This window comes from Oryza glaberrima, chromosome 3, assembly GCF_000147395.1.
Source record: "Oryza glaberrima chromosome 3, OglaRS2, whole genome shotgun sequence".
Lineage (NCBI taxonomy): Eukaryota > Viridiplantae > Streptophyta > Magnoliopsida > Poales > Poaceae > Oryza > Oryza glaberrima.
The window spans coordinates 14,785,792-14,799,766 of NC_068328.1; the positions used below are offsets into that span (position 1 = coordinate 14,785,792).

At 39.6% G+C, this 13,975-nt stretch overlaps 1 pseudogene; it reads right to left on the minus strand.

Moving 5' to 3' along the window:
- Positions 1–8,044: 8,044 nt before the first annotated feature.
- Positions 8,045–10,661, minus strand: LOC127766264 (uncharacterized; annotated as a pseudogene).
- Positions 10,662–13,975: the final 3,314 nt, after the last annotated feature.

A 13,975-nucleotide genomic window follows, 5' to 3' on the forward strand; every position in this document is an offset into this window, starting at 1 on the left:
AAAAAAAATGTTAAAAGATGCCTATATGGGCACACGGTCGGATCTCCGTTGTTTGGAGGCAGCGCCTAGACATTAGCGCTTAGCTTTTTAAATTTGTAAGATGAATTTTTTTCTTTTTGCAATTTTTGCGGTGAAGATGCAAAATTTCTAACCGCCATGCATAGGTTTGATTGGATGAGAAAATATGTAGTGGAAACCACATATGTAGTGGAAACTTGAAAACTACCGTTGGATCGGGAAATGGACATCCGAGATTCATCCACGTTACCATGAGTTAAAATTTAACTCCCAGTAAAATTTTAACTCATGAGTGAATCTGCGAGTTAAATTTTAACTCATGGTGACGTGGACGGATCTCGGGCGTCCATTTCACGATCTAACGGTAGTTTCCAAGTTTCCACTACATATGTGGTTTGTGTTGAGAATATAGGCATATAATGATTTAATATATTCCATAAATAAATCATGACATTACAGATGTATACTAGCATTAACGCATCATTAGATCTACACATGTAAACTAAGCAGTAAAACATGAACAGATCAAATATGCGCAACATGTCGAACACATACCGAGGTGGCGGAAAGACCGGTTGCTCGGCAGGAACTACTCGTGGTTGCGAGCGTCGACGAAGGCGCGCAGCACGCGAGCAGAGAGGAAGGCGAGCCGTCGCGGACGAACAGGGAGCAGTCGCGTGAAGCGCTTCCCAAAAACCTTATTGCCGCCTTCTCCCAGTGCAGGACGTCGAAGGCAAAGGTTCCGGAGACCTGCTCTCCCGATCGCCGGTGCACGCTGGCGAGCGGGATGAAGTAGTCCACGAGCGACGGCGCAACACAGAGGAGGAGGCAAACCCTAGATTGATTTCGCGCGTGTTGCGTGAAGGCGGCGGCACGGTTTATATAGAGATAGGTCACTTGATCAGGGCGCCCGCACGATCTCCACTCTGCGTAACCGAGCCAGATAAGTCGCGCGTAACTTATCCGGACTCCACGCCGTTTTCACGCACCGGATTTTTCGGAATATTTCCAACAACAAAACAAATACGAAATCCGAATTTTCCTGTAGTAAAACAAAACTGCAAAAGGAGGCTACATCTGCGCAAGGGTGAGGAGCCAATTTTTCGGACCATTCGACACATACATCGTCCGCGCGCCGCCTACCCGGCCAGGCGAGCGAGTGAGCGTGTTCCCCCTCTTCTCTCCACCACACATGCTTCAAGTGGCTAGGAGGGCATCCTCCCTTTTAAGGAGGTCCCCCTCTTCTAGAATAAGCAAAGTGGTACTAAACTCCACATGCATGCCATCCCATGAGGTGGGTTTCTGTGATTTTTCAAAGAATTAATCTTCGAATGGGCCTTAGCCCATCTATTAATTCCAACAGTTTGCACTACATATTTTCCCTGATTGGATGGCAGTGAGAGATGACCCAGCAGATGAATAGTTTGATCTTGGTTTGCTCATATTATGCTCTATAGCATTGCCTTGTTATTTGTTTGCTAATTTTCGGTTTATATGGAGTTCTATTTTCACTTTTTCAGTAGTAAATTTCTCTTCAAATTTGCATCTGTATCTGAATTATCATACTTACCAGATTAAATTATCTGTGGATTAGGCTAGGGAATGGGCACGGCGAATCCGGAAAACTAAAGATGCAATAATATATAAACTGATCGCACATGGGACGATAGAGAAGAAAAGCTATCATCAGCAGATACGCAAAGCTTTCCCTAACAATCTAAGTACTATAAAAGACACTCAGCAGAGGATATTTTGTTAAATTCAGGGACATGATGGGTTTGTTCGCACTGCATCAAATATTGTCAGTCAATTGTCTTTGATGTGAATATTGGGGCTCTAAATGATCTTCAACAAGATCAGATATGTGCAGGCATAGAAACGGGAAGCACCGTTCCTCTGACCAAGCAGATGAAGAATCCAGCATTCTGAAATGATTTTATGATGCTCAGGTCATTCATGTAAGCAAATAATCTCTGATCTCTATGTAGGATCGAACACAAATAACCAAGCCTACCAGAGGGGGGTGAATGGTAGGGAAAACCAAAAACCCAAAAACTTTTAGCGGAAATAAAAGTTACCCTCAAATCGATGGAATCTCGATGTAGTCCTGTCGCCACCGGTCGGACCGCTCGCACGCTGCCGGTCGGACCGCTCGCACACCGCCGGTTAGATCGCCTCCCTGCCGCCTGAAACCCGAAGAAACACAAATCGAAGAAGTCTCAAAATAGATGACAACTTTATTGTTTCTCTCTGTGTTTACAAAGTGTAACAATAGCACTCCTTACAAAAGTCTCGACTGAACTCGAAACCCTAACTAAACTATCAACTTAATTGCTCTCAAAGTGATACCGAAAAGCCTCACGCTTCCTCTCTATATATAAAAAAACCCTACTTAAAGTCTCCTATTCACAGTATGACTCATTGCCTCGTATTCCAAATCTTCACAATTTACTAAAACAAATCCGCAGCCGGACGCATCGGACTCCTTCACGTGCCAATCCACCATTGACACGCATCCTTCGTACGGCTCCCGCTCAGTCTCCTGCCCGCCTGGACCGACTCGGCCTGCCATCCAACCGAGCCGCTGCTGCACACATGCATGTATCGATCATCACCATGCACACTGCACGTATACCACACATATATGCATGCTGCACACAAGCACGCATACACATATGCACGCTACAGTACACCACCGTACTGTAGCACCATACATAAGCCTCTCCCAATTTCTTCCAATTCCCTTCGCGAACACCGACGCTTGCACGCACACCTCATGAAGCCTGTTGCGAAGATATCTTCCACACGATGTCCATCCAACGTATGCTATCTCGTATCCAACTTCGTCACCCGGTATCTTTGATCATCTGGACCTCAACTCCTCCCTGAGTCTAGTCCTGATCCCCACCGTTGACCGAAGTTGATCTCTAAGAACCCTGACTCTAATCACCTTCTCACATGGTATCCCGACCATACTAGACCTCTGTTCCTCCCTGAACATAGTCCCGGTCCTCACCATTGACCAAGGCTGACCTCAAGTCACCTGCACACAATCAGACAAAACAACCGTTTCTGGGTACAGATATTATAACCTGATCCACATTAGTCACACACACTCACACCCAGGGGCGAAGCCAGGATTTGAGATTAGGGGGGTGTGGGTGAGGATAAGCCATGAACCGAATAACTAATATTGATAGCAAAGGAGATCAAATAGTCACCGTTAATAACAATCAATGCGAAAACTAGTCCTTTAAACAAACTTGAATTTTAGCTCTTTAATAATATCATTGAAAGTTTGAAAGTAGTATTTATTGCTAAATTCTTTCAATGTAAACTATTGAATAATCTCACAAATAAGTATCATCTATTTTACTTTGAAAAAGATGAGAAAATCACAAACTAATTTTGTAGATCATGTTTCTTGCTAATGTTTTTAGACTTGCTAACTAAACTAAACTGATAATACTTTCAAGCTACACAAATAAACTAGATAAATATTTTTCTTAGTTAACCTTAATATAGAGTAAAAACATGGGGTGTAGTGGTGGTGGTGTTTGGATAGGGGGGTGTTGGCACCCTCCGGCACCCCCCTAGCTGCGCCACTGCTCACACCAACATTCACACATCTTTTCAAACCAAATCATTGATTAAATCATTTTGCAAAGCCAATTGTTCATCACAAATATTAATCATGACAATGATTTCACACTCTAGGCAAGTAATGTGCCTCATTTTTTGTTTCTAAAAATGACTATCCTTTTTTTTCTAAGTGCGATAAATCATGATGCCATAATGAATGCCATCGATGATCAGAAGATGCGCCTAGAAACAGAAGCTTTACACGAGTCGTCAACCATGGAGCAATTTTATGGTCCTTGCGGAGGTACCATGAAATACCATTTTTTCTATTGTAAATTTGGTACTTCATGGTACCTAAGTACTATGAGGTACCATGAGGTACCAAAATTTACACTAAAATTTTGGTACCTCATGGTACCTGTTCAAGAACCGTAGAATTGATCTCAACCATGAATGCTCAGAGGTTGTGATGGTTTTTCTGTTCCTACATGAACTGGAAGAGTTAGTCCTATGTATGCAGGATGCAACACTCAATAGCCAGTTAGTTAGTAGTTCTTATCCCTCAGAAACTGCAAACAACAGGTTCCAAAGTCTTCAGTTGTGTACTCTAGATGGCTCAACATTTTAAGAATCTGCTGAAGGAAATATCATCGTTGCAAAGAGGTGAAGGTGAAACATGGGTGCTGAAAAATAGCTACCAGTAATTTCAGCGGTAGTGACCGGAACAAAGTTTTGGTCATTAGCATACTGCATAAGTTAATTTTGTTCAGGTAGGAGATGCAAATTTGATGGGAAATGCCCCTAGTGTTTTCTTTTTGAAACATTTTGGCGTGGCTAGCTATTTTTGCTGGTTCGTTTTGATGGGAAGAAATAAATCTGAAACATGAATATTTTGGCGACAGGTTGTAAATACTGGAATACAAACATTTGGTACTGACAGGAGGACTGCAACAATTCGTTCTTTCCCAACTTTCAGGTGCTACATTTATGTGTCGAAGCATGACCTGGTAATACTTCCTTCACAATTCGTTCTTTTCTCATTTGTTAGATTTCCAGCTCCAACAAATTTGGTGCAAAGTTTCTTACGGGAACCTGGTGTGGAGTGTGCATGTGGAAAAAGCCAAACAACATCTCAGTGATTAACTGATTATGCTTAATTTGTTGTTCGCTTTGAGACAACTAGAAGTAACCGAACTCAGTTCTTGGATTAGGTTGGCATGTTTAGACATATTTTGCTCTGTTGACATATATACCTAGAAGGATATCATAATACTCTTGCTTCGTATATATGAAATCTATTGTTTGTCCATGGAGGTTCAAATTTCACGCTACGGGAGAACGGAGTTCTGTTGACGATGCCACATTTCAAACAAGATTTTAGTTTCAAATGCTCTGTCAAGTAATTTTTGTGGGTATTTTCCCTGTCAAGCAGATGATGTCTGAGTTGTCAATGTGAGCAAATTTGAAATACAACCCCGCTAGTCATTGAAAACGACATTTGTAAATGCAGCGCATATTTTCTGAGAAAAAAAATCAATTTATATATCCTCTATTTTTGCCTGGTTTCAGATTAGACCCTCTACTGCAATAGAGTTTCTATAACCCTTTTTTTACTTTGAAATTGAGTGGAAAAATACGTTCTGAAACCTTCTTCTTTGGTCGCTGCTGGATGGATCCCTTCGGAAACCTCTGCTTCAAGACTCTTGAACCCGACCCGTTTTCAAGAGTATGGCCTTCTTCTTGAGGGGACACTGTCGTTTCCTGTCAAAAATATATCAGTGTGAGCTTCAACCAGAACATATAAAGCAAGGCATAATATAGCAGAATCATTGTTTATCCGTAGCACGCAACTTACTAATACTTCATGAGCATGTCCGACATCAAAGGATATAAACATTATTGCTACTCACACAGAACACTGTTTCTCTCTTTCTTGAATGAGCCTTATTATCCCCAAGTGCATACTGTTGGAATCTCTAATTTTAAAAACGCACATCAGCACATGAGCCTACAGTGAGTCGAAGTTATTAAATTTGGATACGACAATGTGTTTTCTTTCTGTGGGTATGGTGGCCTAAGTGAACACTTGGACCAGGACTTAAAAGTATGATTTTGGTTTCTGAAGAAAAAATTGACATAATGTGTGACTGGGAGTGTAGCGTGGCTCTGCCCCCTCCCGCTGTTTGGAGTTACGTTTTTAACCGTCATAGTAGTTCCTAGCTTCAAGTCCCTCTTTTAGGCATAAGCCAGTCTGGCTGATTGTTTTGTGTAACAAAAACTCTTTTCCTGCTAATATATTGACGTGCAATCCTTTTGCGCGTTCGAAAAAAATCTAATGTGTGACGACCCAGCAATGGCCGCATGACAGTAATGGTTATGAACATTATGGTTTGTCCTCTATTCTCATAATCGAATCTTTGAACGATGCATGTTGATCAGTCTTTGACTGAATATTTCTACTGCTGTATTATACTCATAACAAGTGTATGTGAACTACTTTTCCATAATGCCTTTTTACTTGGTACCATACCCCGAGATTGCTGCCAAAAATACAGCTATCCTTTTTAGGATAATAATGGCTCGAATTTGGCTGGGCACCTTGTTCTTTGGAACATATTTCCATGATAAGATGTTTTATACTACCTCCATTCCATATTTGTCGTTTTAAGTTTTTTTTTAATGTTTGATTATTCGTCTTATTTAAAAAATTTTGGAATCATTATTTATTTTGTTTGTGACTTGCTTTATTATCAAAAATACTTTAAGTATGACTTATCCTTTTTTTATATTTGCACTAATTTTTCAAATAAAACGAATGTTCAAACGTTGCAAGAAAAAGTCAAAGCGACATCTATTATGGGATGGAGGTAGTATTGCATAGCAATAGCAATAAGAACTTCAATTAAGGTGTGTTTAGTTCACGCTAAAATTAGAAGTTTGGTTGAAATTGGAACGATGTGATGGAAAAGTTAGAAGTTTGTGTGGGTAGAAAAGTTTTGATGTGATGGAAAAGTTGAAAATTTTTTTAAAAAAGTTTGGAACTAAACTCGGCCTTAGTTGGAAGCCTGGATGTATTTTAGGCTATTCATTATACATTTGGATTAGCATTTTGTGTACATGAGTGAACAAAAATCAATGACAAAACTGCTCAAGTTTTTGCTCTGCTGATCTACTTTGCCGCTCTGTAGAGTGTTAGCAGACCAAATGAGACAAAAAAAAAAAGACTTGGGATTTAGAAATTAAGGATAAGAAGTTTGCACAGAAAAGGCATAGAGAAGATATTAGTAACATTTAGCTTACTCCAATAGGGAGAAGGTTGTGCGATCTATTAGACAAAATAGTGAAAGAAAAAATGGAATTTATAGCATCACTGCATTTATGTCACAAATAGACCGCAAAATGAGAAAGATGAACAAGAGTTGAGATGATGGAACAGTCATCTGTAAATGGTTTCAAGGCGAACAAATTTAACTTGCAATGCATTTAAATCTCCTGTTTCAGCGAAGCCTTGAAGCAGCAAAGAGGCGAAACCCCAAAAGAAAAAACATTTTGTAACTATAACACCTCAAACTAAAAAGTGATAAATTTCTGTTGGTAAAACTAATAGGATGTTAACTACTACCTCCATATTTTAATGTATGACGCCGTTGATTTTTTGTCCAACGTTTGACCATTCGTCTTATTCAAAAAAATTATGTAATTATCATTTATTTTACTGTGACTTGATTCATCGTCAAATGTTCTTTAAGCATGACATAAATATTTTCATATTTACACAAAATTTTAAATAAAACGAAGGGTCAAACGTTAGTCAAAAAAGTCAACGGTGTCATACATTAAAATATCGAGGGAGTACATATTTTCGAAGACACAGTATTATAAAAGCAAACCTCGACATTTCAAAAAATGTGTGTTTCATGTCGCAACGCGCGAACACTTAAATACCATTTCCAGATCACCATCCATATCCCGCATCCCTTCATTTCATATGATTAATATGCAATCTCCTCAGCAACAGAAACAAACATTTATCGCCAATACCACTATATCATCCTAGTTTCTTCTAGCACAATCTACCCCAAGGATTCAAGCAAGACAAAGGCCATTTGGGGGAACTTGAGATTCTAAAAAATAGCTGGTTGATAGCCAGCTAATAAGAATATAAAAAAGTTGGATTTTCCAGCTTCTATCTTTTCATTTTTTGGATTCTATAACTACAGATTCTGATAATTTGGATAAAAAGCTAACTATTTGGAGAAGTTTCTGATTCTGGGAGAAGCTACAGCTGCAAAAAAAAAAACTCCTCCCAAATAGGCTAAAAACAATTATTTAACAACATAGTAGAAACTAATTAATTCTAGATTAAATAAACTAGAATTAACTCGCTAAGAGTTGCAACATTACTTGATCAAGAAAATGTAAGGGGGTCAAGTAACCGAACGCCTCACCTTGCAGGTTTCTTAGTGGCGAGACGCGTCCCGCTCCACGGAAACTTGCCTCCCTCCTCTACCTCTCCGGCTCCGTCTCTCACTATGGCAACCCCCTCCTCTTCTTCCCTAGTCTCCCGGTGTTCCTGTACACCACATTGCTGCATCCTGCCATGGAGAACCCACCTTCTCGTCCTCCACTCAGAGCCTTTCCTTCCCCTCTGCGCCCTCTTCCTCCTCCACCACCTTCCTCCTGGCCGCGGCCAGGGCAACGCTGGCTTGGCGTGCCCTCTCACTGAGGACCACCCTGACAAGGAAGAGGCCGGCTGGTCGGGGAACACATGGAGCGTAGAGGGTGACGTAGGGCCTTCTTGTAGTATGGCCTAGAAGCAAGGAAGGCGCCACGGCGGCGAAGCTTCTTGCCCTCGATGTTGAGGGTGCGGAAGTCGGTGACGGAGAAGTTGTACGTGGACTCGAGGTAGCAGCGTACCTTTGAGGTGGAGGGGACGGTCTTGACGGTGAACTCCTAGATGGAGGAGAGCAACACGGGAGGGAGCATGAGATTGAGGGGCATGTTCGCAAAGTGGATCACGCGGCACCCATGGCGCCAGTGGCAGCAAGAGGCAGTGGCCGGTGGGGTTTGGAGGATGAGAAGCGAAGATGGTTTGAGCCTAGAGTGGGCTTCGGCCAGAAAAAAAATAAGTAAACTTGGCGATTCCCCGCATTTTGCTGTGAAAATTACTGAGCAATTCTCAATATATATTTTTTTCAACAATCAAGCTAGGAGTGAAAAGAAATAATAATAAAACGTCAGGGGTTATCAGTACTTATCACAAAACCATACTCATATAGAGTATATGTTAGATACTATAAAAATGATAAGATATATTTGTTAAAATATTGTGAAAATAATGTGCGGGATGATGATTGGATATGCTTGCATGTTAATTTGTAGAATTACATAAATTTTAGAAATGTTGTATGCTTGCATGAGGTTAAATATGTAATTATTCACCAAAAAAAACTACTCCCTCTGTTACTAGATGTTCCCGTTAACTTTTTATTTAAAGAATAAGGAAATCAAAAATCAAATTTGTACTTTAAGACAAAAGTTAATATAAGTAGTAACTTTGTGTTTTTTTCTCCCATTTCTCAACTTCTACTCCCTCGTCTTTTACAAAAAGAATTCTATAGAAAAGTTACTTTAAAAATCATATTAATTTATTTTTAAGTTTTTTAACTAATACTTAATTAATTATATGCTAATGAGCTATCTTATTTTTCGAGTCGGAAGAAATTACAAACCAACGGATTCGAACTCAACCTAAGGTTGTGTTCGATACACCCTCCTCTCATCTTGTACCATTCGTTTTTCGTGAGCACGCTTCCCGAACTGCTAAACAGTGTGTTTTTGAAAAAAATCTATAGGAAGTTATTTAAAAAATACATTAATCTATTTTTTAAGTTTATTTTATCTAATACTTAATTAATTATGTGCTAATGAGTCATTCCGTTTTACGTGTGGCGGGAGAAGTTCCCAACCTTCCCTTCCGAATGTGGCTAAGCAACGTTCGTTAGGAGAACAAAGGAAGAAAAATTCCCTCGTTTTACGCTCTCATGCTTCCCGAACTACTATGGATGGAGGGAGTATTAAACAATGAGGTTTTAAAAAAAATTCTATAAAAATGTTTTAGAAAGTCATATTAATCCGTTTTTCGAGTTTAAAATAATTAATACTTAATTAACTTTACGCTAATGGCTCATATTATGTTTTCAATCTTCTCATTTTCCCTCTTCTAAAACACACCCTAAGATGCCCTTAAATTTGAATTTTGTTCTTAAAATTTGTCTTATAAACAAGCCAAATTTTGCTACAGGACATTGCGACTTCACGGTTTTAGCTGTAGGACACCGCGCGAAGTGACTTTTGGAGGGAAAACACTCTATAAATGTGATAATTTGCCAATGGACATTGCACCCATTAAAATAATAATTTTCAGTTGAAGAGGAGAGAGAAATCGCGTGAAAGTTCTGAAATGCCCTTGGGCCTACATGTTAGATCTCCCATATCTCTTCTATCTCTCAATCACTACTTCAACATCAGCGGCATTAGTACTACACATCTCGTGTTCGGTGCCGGCGACCAGCACGAATGACGATGACAACGCTCCCACTCCCTCACCGCTGTCGTCCTCCTCCACGCCTCAGTGGCCCAACAACGATAACAGGGAACGGCGGCGGTGACACCGTTCCGACTCGGGAGAGCGCAACGGTGAGGGAGTGGGAGCGGGAGCGGGATCTCGCCGATGACAGAAGAGGGAACGAGCCGGCGCTGGGATCCCAGTGGTGGATGGCAACGGCGACGACGATGGAAATAGAGGTCAGATGCAGGGCGGGTAGTGGTGAGGGGCGAGGAGGTGGCCGATGACAGAAGAGGGAGCTGGCCAACACTGGAATGCCAGTGGTGGTTGGCGACGGTGGTGATAGAGGTTAGATGCGGTGGAGGCAGTGGTGAGGGGCGAGGAGGTGGCTGATGGGGGAGCGACAATAAAGGCGGAAGTGGATGGTGAGGATGATGGAGAAGGCAATGAGGGCGAGGAAGAGGAGCGCCGTGCACGGGCACAAGAGCACCATCGTCGGACCGAGTTCCTGTGGCGGGGAGCAAGTACGCCTCTCTCTCCTGCCCGCCCGTGCCGCCTCCCGTCGGCGGAGATGACCCCCACAGTGCCGACGGTGAGGATAGAGAGAGAAGAGAGATGGGAGAGCTGACATGTGGGTCTAGGGGTATTTTTGACATTTCATGCTTTTTCTCTCCTCTCCAACTAGAAATTATTATTTTAATGGGTGCGGTGTCCGCTCACAAATTACCACGTTTATAGAGTGTCTTCCCCCAAAAGTCACTTTGCGCGGTGTCCTATAGCTAAAACCACAAAGTCACAATGTCTCATAGCAAAATTTCCCTATAAATAAAGAGTTAGCCAATGTAAATTATGAAGAATTGAAGAAGCCCTCAAAGTTTAATCCTAAAATCGAAATCAAGCATAAGCTAAGCCAAAGACTATACAATGGGCGGGGAGAGTCAATGACAATAATTGTGGATGATTGTGCACACATTTAATTTAAAAAGAAACATGCAAACATAATTCCTATGGACCAATTTGCAGTCCAAACGCATGCTTTTGTTCGTTTAGACTCGAATGGATATTTATATACTCCCTCCGTCCTAAAATGTTTGACGCCGTTGACTTTTTTAAAAATGTTTGACCATTCGTCTTATTCAAAAAATTTAAGTAATTATTAATTTTTTTCTATTATTTGATTTATTGTTAAATATACTTTTATGTATACATATAGTTTTGCACATTTCACAAAAGTTTTTGAATAAGACGAACGGTCAAACATGTTTAAAAAAGTTAACGGTGTCAAATATTTAGAGAAGGAGGGAGTAGTTTATTTCATGGAATGGTGAGACTCGAATAGCATGCGGCCGGAAAATAAAGAATTAGCAAAAAAAAAATCATGTGCTGCATATGCAACTCTAGCGCCAATTAACTCAAGAGCAAAATACTACAATCCCAACCATATAAATTTGCCCGGGGGAAATGTAATGTGGTCAATTTAATTTTTTTTTTGAACCCTCATGTGTGGTCAATTTATGCTACAGGGGGTCACCTTTTCCTGGTCATCGCTTGCGGTCCAACTGCATTTGTGTGTTATTTACGGCTTTACCCCCATCGACATTATGCTTGCAGCTTGCAAGGGCCCCAGCCTGATGAGTGATGACAACAAGCTCTTGCTGTTTTGTTCTCAGCCTTTTTTTTTAAAAAAAAAAGTTGTAGGGAAGGCCTTAATTATCATTTTCTATCAAATCTTTCAAACACTGAAAAAATCAATTTAATTTTACCTCAATGAAATTACTCCAGAACCATGATAAAAAATATCTTTGTGCATTGCTAGTTTCACTAGTACTATATATATTTAACCATATGATATTTTTACATGACGTTTCGTAGAACTTTCAAAACTTTAAATGTTGATGTTTTTTTTTTAAAAAAAAAACAGACTGGTTGGGAGGAAGGAGTACAAGCTAGGCTTGTTGTGTCATTTAAAAAGAAACTAAAACCACAATTTCTTATAATATAATAAATGAGAAGAACAAGATTGCACAGGAGAACCACCCATTTCAGAATGGTTGCCCATCGTTTTTTAAGTCAATATTAATTAGGAGTACGATCGTTATAATTTTTGTATTTATTGTGCCAGTTAAATTCTCCGGTACCAAGTGGATATATATAATGTTCATCGTTTTTTTTTTCTGCGTGTGTCAGAATGTGTGGTGGTGTGTTGGGGGACAAGCAAGAGGTACACATGTAGTAACATTTTCTTTATATTCAGTGCTTTTATTAGTTATTTTATGTATATAATGATTTCAAAATGGTCAGGGTAACGTACTACTCCAACTATATTAAATTTTTCTTGGTATCTACTCAACCATGATGTGTGCTAAACATGTGCGTTTTGTGTGGCATGGAAGAATTTTGGAGCAATTAATTCGTTGTTCCTTACGAATATCGCAAAATATATATTGATGGTGTAGACGTGGGGGCTGCCGGTTGAGCACTTTGGCAATGAGTGGAAGGCCGTGGCATCATTCCATGAAACAATGACAACCATGAACTGACCTCCTAACAAATATGTAAACCCTTCATTCTATAAAAAAAACGAATATAGAACTGAATGTGATACATCTTACTACTAAAACATTGATTTTTTTTATGGTACGAAGGGAGTAGTGTACAAATTAATTTAAAAACATGCCCCTTAAAGACAAAAGTTTGATGCTAGTATTAGGAATTTTAAAATTTGAGTTAGGGGTTGTTTAGTTCGCGAAAAGAAATTTTTTGGGTATCACATCGGATATTTGACCGGATGTCGGAAGGGGTTTTCGGACACGAATGAAAAAACTAATTTCATAACTCGCCTGAAAACCGTGAGATGAATTTATTAAGCCTAATTAATCTGTTATTAGCATATGTAGGTTACTGTAGCATTTATGGCTAACCATGGACTAATTAGGCTCAAAAGATTCGTCTTGTGATTTCCATGTAAACTGTGCAATTAGTTTTTTTATCTATATTAAATGCTCCAATGCATGTGTTTAAAGATTCGATGTAATGTTTTTGAGAAAAAAAATTTAGAAACTAAACAAGGCCTTAGTTGAGTAGGAAAAGAGATCAATGCTAAGAAAGAACAACAAAGAAATCTGTCCATGCACAAGGTTAACTTGGACCCACTCTCATTTGAGTTAAGACCCTGTTTAGATGGGACTAAAACTTTTTAGTCCCTATCACATCGGATGTTTGGATACTAATTATAAATATTAAATGTAGACTATTAATAAAACCTATTCTATAACCCTAGACTAATTCGCGAGACGAATCTATTGAGACTAATTAATCTATGGTTAGCTTATGTGATGCTACAATAAACATGCGCTAATTATGGATTAATTATGCTTAAAAAAATTGTCACGTGAATTAGCTCTCATTTATGTAATTAGTTTTATAAGTAATCTATGTTTAATACTCCAAATTCATCCGATATGATAGGGACTAAAGTTTAGTCCCTGAATCCAAACAGCACCTTGCAACAGATCACCTCACCAACCCCTCCTCAACCACACACAACAATCGTACCACAATTCTTAGGCTGAGTTTAGTTCCAAACATTTTTTTTAAACTTTCAACTTTTCCATCACATCAAAACTTTCCTACACACACAAACTTTCAACTTTTCTGTTACACCGTTCTAATTTCAACCAAACTTTTAATCTTGACGTGAACTAAATACACCCTAATATTCATCGTCCATTTGAGTGCTTGTTTGAACGTAAACTGTAGTTTAAAATTGTTGTGCTCCGTAGTTTGGTACTAGTAGTTGTGGCAGTG